Genomic DNA, 11,155 nt, shown 5'->3' with positions numbered 1-11,155 from the left:
GACGTCCTAATGAGCGTTTTGTGGAGTATGATCGTTTTGGGGATGTGACCATAATGTTATGGGGTAGATCAGAGGCTGTGTCTTGATGATTCCTACTGTCCTCTACTTTTTGGTCATAGTATTTTTGCTTTATCTATATATGTCAATTCTCAACCCAGTTTAAACGCGGAACGTTAGTGACACTTGCACAAGATAGTGTTGAATCACGTTCAGACTTATCTACCAGACATTTTTCAAAATGTATTACCTTGACCTACGATTTATGGATGTACACGCATGGAGCGAGATAGGTCACATTACATATACTGATAAAGGTACTTCACCTTAAGCTTGAAATGGATTTGGAGATTGACAAAGAATATGCTAAGAGTGAAGAAGAGGGTTGTGAAACAGTGACAAAGGAAGGCGACGTTAACACTGCGGATAACCGCTTAGCAGCATCATGGATCTGCTGAGCACCACCACCCAGCACTTGAATGAAACAAGGTTTGTATTCTTATCGTTCATACCCGTTGCAATACAAGTGAAATCATTTGATCGCCATGTTATACCCACTTTCACTTCACCACCTGATAAGAATCTTTATTAATAATTAATTAAAATCAACGGAAAGCAATGAAGCAATTACATGTGCTTACTCTGATTACAGAAAGTTAATTTCATATCTTGAGACAACCATGTTGGCAGATAAAGGTCAACTTTACTTCTCGAATGCATATGATAAGGTTATTATAATAACCTATTCAGAGTAATTCGCGGTGTATTGTTGCGTCCCTTGGGCACGCCAGAAACAAATGATTGTGGGTTCGAATCCCGCGTTGCCCTGATTATGATTCTAGGTTTGTCGGCACCATTCCGTGCTCCTGTACTTCGCTAAAGTAGTAAACGTCAGACCTGCATCCTTTGTGCTTTCCTCCCACAGCGATAACTGAAATGCTGTTAAAAGCGACGTCAACCCGAACTCACCAACTCAATCCTATACAGAACTCCTCGTTTTCGATACAAAGAAATCAGATACGCTTCTCTGAATGCTTTGCTTGCTCTTTTCGAAAATTATGAAGCCTCAACGCTCATTGGCTAAACTGGGTTATCATATCGTCGTGCAGATATTTATTGAAGTACAATATCTGATTTTAATTAGATCAAACATATTTTGTAAAATTCGGCAATAAGAGATTGAATTATTGGTGCATGTGTCAAATATATGTTCACTGAAAGTATCATTTATCTGTACCACAAACGTATAATCACCGCAATAAAAAAGTATTGCAAATGTCACTTTCAGTGATATTGGTTTCAGAAAGACCCCGCCCTCAGCCATGAAGTATGAAAGCAGCAGCAGCAGCAACAGCAAGAAGCTTGTTGTGTTTATAGGTGCCTCCTACAACACATTTGTGGTACTTGGATTTCCGTTCGCTATTGGCGCCCTCTACACAGAGATACTGGATACATTTAATTCGTCGAGAAGAGAGACATCTCTGGTGCCAGCGTTTTGCGTAGGATGCACGTTTGGCGTTGGTAAATATTTTTGATATAATAGAAGCAGAAACGAATAACATGTATCTAGTCTGGTCACATTCCAAGGTCCTTCTTATTATTCTTTTAGAATGACATTCGAATTTATTTTGGGGAAAAAACAATGAAAACCTTTAACTATACACAAAGAAAATTTTCTATTTCTGAACCATGACAAATGGCAAAAATCATGGCATGAGATGACTGACCACAGGAACTGGGCGATACCAATGTCATCGGATAGCACAAACATTTGACAACAAATAAAGAAGATATTGCTGCGTAGTGGTAGAAATTTACTGACAAAAACATCATGGTAAAACAGGTATTGTTTTTGACCTCAGACAATACCCCAAAAAGTATGGAGCTGCAGGTTTAAGTAAACGAATTACGTTTGATGTTTCATGTGAAAATGTTCTTTAAAGTCTCTACTTGACATGACACGTGAGACATCAAATTTGGGCTCATTGCTGGCCAGGGTAGAGTCGTTATTGCATTGGCCTTCATGTAATCCACGACTCCATGCGAACGATGAGGCCTGGCATTGTCATACATGTGCTGAGGTCGAGTGGCAAGAGGGTGGTTGTCAAAATGAGAAACGACAACTGGCCTCAAAACGTCCCGGATATACTGAATCCCTGTTAAGTTGCCCCTTATGGTGACCAAATCCAACCTGCAATCATGACAGATATACCCCCAAACCATTACCGAGCCCCCGGCGTATGCAACAGTCGGTTTATTGTTCCTAGGGGTGTAGGCCGTGTTCCGGTGCCTCCAAACTCTCGTTCTTCCATCTGTGACGTTGAGCAGGAAGCGAATTTCGTCTGACCAATGGATCCGTCTCCAAGTTCTCTGATTCCAGTTCTGTCGCGCAATACACCATGCTAAACGAGCAGCTTTATGGTGATCTCTCAACAAGGGACGCTTTATGACTCGTCTAGCCCTCAGTCCTGCTGGTTTCAGCCGGTTCCTGACGGTTCTGGTGCTGAAGCGACGATTGGGCAACCACAGCTGTTTCAGACGAGTACTTGTTAAAAAGGGTTCTCTGCGTATAAGACAACTAAGGTCCCGTCTTCGTGATGTGTCGTCACAGGAGGACTTCTGGATCTGGGACGGTCCTGCACTTCACCAGTTTGAGCATGTTTCTCAACTAAACGGCTTACGACAGTGTGATCATACCCCAAATTCCGACCAATATCATAACAAGACATTCCTGCGTTATGCATGCCGATTATTTGCCATCTTGTGACGCCTTCGTGCCATGGCCACACACTGTCATGGTATAAGTGTTTAAAACCGAGCTTAAGAGAGCACTTTTAAGTTTTGGATATACTGCTTTTATAGATACTCGAGGGAAGCATGCTGCACGGGCATACCATGCGTGGCACGTGAGCTTTCGTCACGCATGACTGATTGCATCATCTCGAGAAAACAGTTCTTCCCGTAATTATATCTTTCATGACTGTTACAAATATTGGGACCAAACAATAATGAAATAAATTAGGGTGTGCTTAACTTTTTTCTTTGAGAATATAAGTTTTGTTTAAAACGTTATCACTTTTTGGTCCAGGGTCATGATAATGATAATGCTTATGATAATAATGCATCGAGTTAATGTGTAGGGAAGAGCATCAACCCTGCAGACTCTTTCGTTTGGATGAAGTCGGCTGGCCTGAAAAGTAAAACAGTTGGCTTTCTTTTTGCTGCTCAGGACCAGTCACTTACCACCCGAAACCGTCAATGTGTGATTTTTGAAAGGTGCAATGAATTTAATGAGACTGTCCAACACATTGTCAGTGGATGCCCAGCTTTGGAACAAACACAGTATTTTAAGCCACATGATGGAGTGGCTCGATGATTTTATTACCGTCCGCGCCATTCGCGTGGTTTTGACACAGAGGTCCATCCATGGTACTCCCCGGAATATGTAGAGGGCGTCATGGAAAATTATCAATTCAAAATTGTTTTGAATAGGCTCGTTTACAGCCTCAGGCATATCCAGGTCGACAAACCTGGTCTTGTCCTTTTTGAAAATGCAATGGTATCATTTATATCTTTGAATTTTCTGTCCCATTTGACACTAATGTGATTGACAAGATTCAGGATAAACATGGCAAATATGCGGAAATCGCTTGCGAAATGTCAATGCATCCCAAGTACCAAGTTGTCCGACTCCCCATTGTTCTCGGTGCCTTAGGTTTGGTACCTCCCAATTTGTTGACCGACATTGGGAGAGTACCCGGGTTTGCTACCAGCAATACAGCCCTTCTGACAATATGGATAATGCAGAAGGCTGCAGTGTTAGGGAATCTTCACATTCCCCGAGAGGTTCTGGGTTCGTTTGACGGGCAGCGCTTCCTGAGAGAAGTCCCATTCGCTGTCTGGCCTGAGTGTAGATGGGGAAGGGCCCTGAGCTGATGATGAGCCTAGCCATCCTGACTGTGCCAGGATCACCCAAATCCTCTTTGCTGCCTTTTTTAGTTTTATCTGTAAATAATAACAATAACTTAACTTTATTTCTGCCCTGTGCCCTGTGCCCTGTGCCCTGTGCACAGAATCACATGCCGCCACAGCGCTAAGAGTGAGTGAGTTAAAGCTTTACGTCACATCGGCAATATTTCAGCCATATCGTGACACAGCGCTAAGACGATCCTCAACATAACATCCATAGATAGGCTTTCGATGTTAACAAACAACGGATAAGTCAAGATATACAGGACTTCGAGTTAACGATGCTAACAAAAAAACCCGGATAAGTCAAGATATACAGGACTTCGAGTTAACGATGCTAACAAGAAAACCCGGATAAGTCAAGATGTACAGGATTTCGAGTTAACGATGTTAACAAAAAACGGATACGTCGAGATATACAAAACTTCGAGTAACCAAAGTTAACACACAACGGATAAATAGAGATATACAACACTTCAAGTACACAAAGTTAACATACAACGGATAAATGGATATATCTGTTTTTTGCTAACATCGTTAACTCGACGCCCTGTATATCTCGATTTGTCCGTAACTTTGTTTACTTGAAGTCCTGCATTTCTCGACTTATCCGTTGTGTGTTAACGTCGTTACTTCGGGGTAACGATGTTAACAAACAACGGATAAGTCGAGAAATGCAGGACTTTGAGTTAACAAAGTTAAGAAAGGAGAAGTCGAGATATACAGGACTTCGAGATAACAAAGTTAAGAAAGGAGAAGTCGAGATATACAGGACTTCGAGTTAACGATTTGTTCATTTTCTCAGGTTTGCTGAGTGGGCTGTTCATCAAGAGAAGTGGAATGAAGACAGTGCTGACTGCGGGAGGATTAGTCAGCTCATTAGGGTTATTCACAAGCTGGTTTGCTCAGTCGGTTGTGCATCTGATAGTTACTGTTGGGGTGTTAAATGGTGAGTCACTGTGCTATCCTCGTGACATGTTTATGGTTGATATGTTGTGATATCGTATGGGTACTATGTTTCCAAGAGGTTATTCAGCATTAACTACCTATCTTTCAATGTATTTCCTAACATATTGGACATGAAGGACGCAATATGTATTTTTTTTTGCTTGTTTCTTGTTTGACGCCTCATTTAGCAATAATCCAGCTTATCTGACGAGGGGCGGTAAATAATGGAATAAAGGACCAGACAAAATCCAGTGGTCGATATTGTTAGCAACGAACGTTACCAAACATGTCACGGAGCCTGACCACAAGAGGGGGGAGGGGGGATTCGCTTATCGAACTGTTTGCATGTTCGATCTTGGCATTTGTACTCTACATGTCAATCAGCCCCTTGAAGATGCCGGGTTAAAATAGGTCCCCATCAATCCATGCTTGTCGGAAGTCATCCTATTCCAAATGCATAGTACGATTCTCGTGATGTCATTCACTTGATTGTCTGGTTCAGACCTGGTTATTTTCAGCCCGCCATCATATAACTGGCATATTGCTGAGAGCGACGTTAAACAACAAACTGCATGCGTAAACGAATAAATAGAAAAAGCCATGTCAATCACATTTACGGCTGAATGTGTCGGGATAGTGGAGTAATGTCGCTTTGTATATTACCGAAGCGCTACCAAATTACTCGTCCAGGATGTTGCGGACTTGTTGGGTGGCTCCACTGCAGATAGGATTGATAGAGTATTTTAGGCATTGTAGCTATTGTTGTCATCTTTTCTTGATAAGATCAATAAATTATCCTACGGACAAATAATCAACGTATTGTTGCCTGAAGTACATCTCCTAGTTTACAGCAACCTCATGTGTTTCAGGAATTGGAAACAGCTTCATATTCATGTCCACTACAACACTGGTTGCAGATACATTCAACAGTCGCAGACGTCGAAGTCTTGCACTGGCAGGAATTATGTTTAGTGGTGGAATCGGAACTATTCTATTCTCATACATACTCACTGCACTCAACAGTGTGTGTGGATGGCGAGGAACGCTTCTGTTGATCAGTTGCTTTTATCTTCAAATCATCGTTTCAGCATCAGTCACAACATCCAGTGTTGGGAATCTCCAATTCTTCAGAAGGCAGCAGCCTAACGATGACACTACAGGAAAGGACTCCAAATCCAAGTGGAAGCAACTCTTGAAGCCTGTTTTCATATCCTTCGTTATAACATCCTGTTTATCCTTTGGAACAGTAAACAACATCAGTGGTATTTTAGCAGATTTCGCTAAAAGTAGAGGATTCTCGGAGGAAAGAGGACTTGCACTCATTCTTTACTTCAACTCCGTCAACACAATGTCTCGACTGTTAAGTGGCATTCTGAAGACGATATCTGGACTCCACAGTATCGTCATATTCACAATGGCCGCGGCTCTTCTTGGTAGGTTTCGAAAGGTTTAACTTATCTTGGAACAAGAATTCAATAATATACTGAACAACAAAAGAAACGTCACCCTAAGTAACATTGCATGAAAAGTTGTCATTTAAATACCTGGGTAATTTTGGTCAAAGTTTTTTAGAAAATTAACATAACCTTGTCCGGAAAAATGAAATTTGATGATAAAAAAAAAGCAGATGACAATAAAACCGATCGCCGAAACGCATAACGGCAAAGGCCATGGTTACCTGATGTACTTGAGTTCCGTGCAAATGGAAATGCACATGCGTTCCCCCATTTCTTGCCCTATAAAAATCTACACAGATCGGATAACATTCATTCGTTATTGAATTGCTACCACATGCTAAGATTGACAAGAAATCAGCGACACCAAGCCCTTGGACGATTGCAAGCTGGACAAACCGCCCGGTAAGTAGCCAATGCATTTCAAGTCCACGTAAGGACCATATACAGGTTCCAGCAACGGTACCAGACCACCAACACTATAGATGACCGACCACGTAGTGGAAGACCAAGGGTCACAACCCGACGTCAGGATCGTCAGATTGTGCGACAGCATCTTTAAGATCGCTTTGCTACTCCTGCGGAAACTGCTCGACAGACCATGGGGACACACCAGCGATACCGTGCGTCGACGATTGACGAGCAGACACCTCCACTGTCACAGGCCACACCGAGGACCCATTCTGACACCACGTCATCGCCGGGACCGTCTTCAGTGGGCAACACAACACCAGCATTGCCGCCACCAGCAGTGGAGAAGAGCCCTCTTCTCAGACGAGAGCCGTTACTGTACCTCAACAGTAGATGCAGAGAGAGTGAGTCTGGCGACGCCGTAGGGAACGTTATTCGGATGCTTGTGATGTTGAGAGAGACTCGTGGGTGATCCGAGCATCATGATGTGGGGTGGAATTGGTCTTGCACAGAGGGTCGGCCCTGTGGTCTTCCAGAACATCGGTCCAGGGAGAGGCAATGGTGTCACAGCAGCTCGGTACATTGATCAAGTCTTGAGACCACACACCATAATTCATTTGGCACGTCGCCGCAACCACGAGTTTCAGTATGATAACGCCCGTACCCAAACTGCGAGAGCAACAAAAGACTTCCTATAGCAGAATGGCATCAGAACCATGCAGTGGCCTGCCTGCAGTCCCGATTTAAATCCCATTGAGCACCTGTGGGACGAGATTCAAAAACGGTTGAATGACGTCCGACCAAGGCCGACAACTGCAGCAGAACTGCGTCAGGCGTTCCTCAGAATGTGGGTTCAAGTGCCGATGGCCTTCATCAACCGCCTCATCCCTTCCATGTATCGACGTTGCACGGCAGTCATCAAAGCACATGGCGGACACACGAGATACTGACTTGTGATGCCATTTTCTCAGAGAACATTTGACTCTTTAATTTCAACCTTGATGATCAGTTTTGCCAAGTTTTATCTTTTTAATATGTCTCAAAGTATGTTTACAGTGTTAAGACAAATAAGGTTTCTCATATATCTATCCATGGTGACGTTTCTTTTGCGGTTCAGTATATAGAGATTTAGTTTGACGTAAGACGAAATGCACACGTTTGTTTGTTTGCTTGTTTGTTCGTTTAACGCCGAACTCAGCAATATTCCTGCTATATGACGGCGGTCTGTAAATAATCTAGTCTGGACCACATAATCCAGTGATTCACATCATGAGCATCGATCAACGCATTTGGGATACGATGACCTGCTTCAACCTAGTCAAGGAGCCTGACCACCCGATCCCGTTAGTCGCCTCTTATGACAAGCAAAGTCGCCTATTATGGCAAGCATGGGTTGCTGAAGACCTATTCTACCCCGGATCTTCACGGGTCGTAGATCGTAGACCATTTTGTGCATGGTTATCATGCCTTACCAAAGGTCATAGTCTGTGGTGTTCCCACCAATGACCGGTCGATCCCTATACTGAATTAAGGTTCCTTAGAGCACTAGGCAACCCGTGAACCCAGTAGGTCTAGAATTCCTCATGTATTGTGGAATGTGTCACTTTTGTAAGGTCATTATATATTCAATTGATTACTTATGACACATTCCTGTTTTTCCTCATAACAAATGCTTACTGTTATCAAATGATATTTACAGGAGTTTCATTGATGTTTCTTGGAGCCTCTTCCGACTGGGTGCCGTTAGCAGTGTTGACATCGACAGTTGGTGCTGGTATGGGAGGGATGCAAGCCATGCTTCCTGTCGTGTCAGTGGAGGTTCTTGCGCTGGAGATGCTACCTATCGGTCTCGGCCTCTGTGGGATGATGAATGGTGCTGTCACTCCAATTTTCGGGACAGTTATGGGTAGGTTACTTGCAATATATAATAGCAATATTGGAGTTATTCGTGCATTATAAGGTAGTTGTTTTGATTTTTTGTTTTTCTGGCAGTATTCGTGAAAGATTAATCAAATTGGTACAAATTGACACAAAAGCCCCATTCCAAAATGGGACCTAAGAGCTGCGGCTGTCCTAAGTCAGTGTGATATGGGATCGTTTTTAGGTTCAGATAGATTTGTAGAACCCGTCCCGGGACCTAATTACATCTAGCATTCACAACGCTGGTTCTTATGTGTGTATCAGATGTAGGAACAATACCGTGTACATTCAGGTGAGTAGTTTCAGGGGGAGCAATTTTTCAGTTTCCCGGGATGTACTAAAACGTGGAAAGAAAATCCGGGTGACACAAGTCGAGAACATTCGCCGGCTTTCATGAAACTCGCGATCACGGGTACCGTATGGACAGACCAAGTAACATCATCTGTTGGAATTGACAATCACTGGACCCTGGCATGGATAAGGGGCGCAACTCTGCACATGTCATTGTCTTGCCCTTGACAGCAGGTCCATCTGTGACTCTAGTCTGCCATACAGCCCATGCAAGTCTATAATGTTTGGCAAGTCTAGATTACTGCAGTATCAGGGTCTGTACAAATCTGCTGAATTCACCAGCTAGAACAGAGCATGTAATTATCAGTCTATCTCTTGCTGCCATTAATGTTTAGTATTAGCACATGTTAACAATATGTGTGAAACCAACAAACAAACAACAAGCTGTTTACAATCAACAAATGTATTACAAAATTCAGTAAGTTTACAAGTTACTGCACAGCAATTACAAAGGCAGTACACAATAAATCTCTTGCTGCCATTAATGTTTAGTATTAGCACATGAAAAGTCTGTAATGTTTGGCAAGTCCAGATTACTGCAGTATCTGAAAATGAAGAAAATCCCTAGGCTCCTTCTTATTATATAATTTAACAACTGTTTTTACGGTAAAATATGTTCATTTCAGAGACTACATGTTAGTCTACTGTGACTTCTGTAAGTAGGAATATGCACGTGTGTTTGTGGTGGGTGGAGCAGGATAGTCGCGGACACCATGCTTATGATGAAGGCGGAATCGTGCAAATGAGATTTCTTATGATTACGGAAAGGGTTTTGACTCTTTTATTTCTATTTTTGTGCATAACTGTTTTGCAAGGTCAATATTCTGTTTCAGGTTTGATGTTTGATAACAGCGGATCGTATGAAGTCCCGTTCTATGTCAACGGGAGCATTGCCGTTGGAGCAGCTGCGTTGACGATGATCGTGTTTACAATATTGGAATGTCGGTGTAACAAACAACGTAGTCATTCTGTGATAAGACTGTAGTAGCAGAAAGTGCTTCTCAATTGACAATGAAAGTTTCAAGTACACCTGAACCCCGTTGTCTCGAACTCGGAAGTGTCGAATTCCCGGTTGTGTCGGTCCCGGTTAGGTAAAGTATTAAATGGTCGAGTCGGATGAGTCGAACCCCGGTTAAATAGAACTGGTTCTGGGGCGGTCGGGTAGTCTAGTGGTTAAAGCGTTGGCTCGTCACGCAGAAGACCCGGTTTCGATTCCCGACTGTGGTACAATGTGTGAAGCCCATTTCTGGTGTCCCCCGCCGTGATATTGCTGGCATAATGCTAAAAGCGGCGTAAAACCATACTCACTCACCCACTCGAACCGGTTCTCTAGTCCTCCAGGAGTTTGTGACAACATGATTCGACTGTAATTTATAACTCTTCCTTTAAAACTGACGTTTGTGCCAACAAGTGAGGACCAGATATCGCACTGTGACCTGGCTGATTGTTTCATCGTTGCTCATGCTGGTAACTACTTATGTACACTGATGAACTTTCAAATCCCTGACAAAACCATTTAAAACGTCCTTACTTTCTCTTGATGATGAATTGCTCCAATGCATTGACTTTTGAAAACCTGTAGGCATTGCTAGATCTCCCGCAGCTATGTAAGCTCATACTTTACCTTGGCGCCTAGAAAAGTGCAGCTTTGTTTTCGAAATGTATGGATAAACTAAAAACTAAAAAATTACCACTACTTTACTTGCGCATGTACGAAACATTCCATGCATGTGACTACATGTGGCTTCACAGGTCGCATAAGTATAGATATAATCAAGTAATATCAAGTATTGTCACTCTTCTTGGCTGATGAAGAAAATGAAAGAAAAGGTATTATACTTTGACAAAAAGGAGGTCATTAACACTCAAATGAATAAGGTAGGTCTGTGAGGTGTGTATCCTTCAAAGACCACCACCTGCATCCAGTGAATAAATCACGGTTTGTATTAACGTTTCGTTTGATGTAATGCCAGGAACTGTGGCCTGGAAATATAGAATTCCAGATTCATATATACTTCGTTTTGTTTCAGTTCGTAAATTTTAGGGGCGGTTTGGTAGGCAGGGGATAAACTTTTGGTCCTCCCTCCTCACTCACTCATACAGCG

At 42.7% G+C, this 11,155-nt stretch overlaps 1 pseudogene; it reads left to right on the top strand.

Annotated features, from left to right (window-relative positions):
• Positions 1-335: 335 nt before the first annotated feature.
• On the top strand, positions 336-9,971 carry LOC139469939 (uncharacterized; annotated as a pseudogene).
• Positions 9,972-11,155: the final 1,184 nt, after the last annotated feature.

Source organism: Haliotis cracherodii, unplaced genomic scaffold, assembly GCF_022045235.1.
Source record: "Haliotis cracherodii isolate W230 unplaced genomic scaffold, xgHalCrac1.p SCAF_1, whole genome shotgun sequence".
Classification (NCBI taxonomy): domain Eukaryota; kingdom Metazoa; phylum Mollusca; class Gastropoda; order Lepetellida; family Haliotidae; genus Haliotis; species Haliotis cracherodii.
This window is presented reverse-complemented; position numbering and strand designations above follow the sequence as displayed.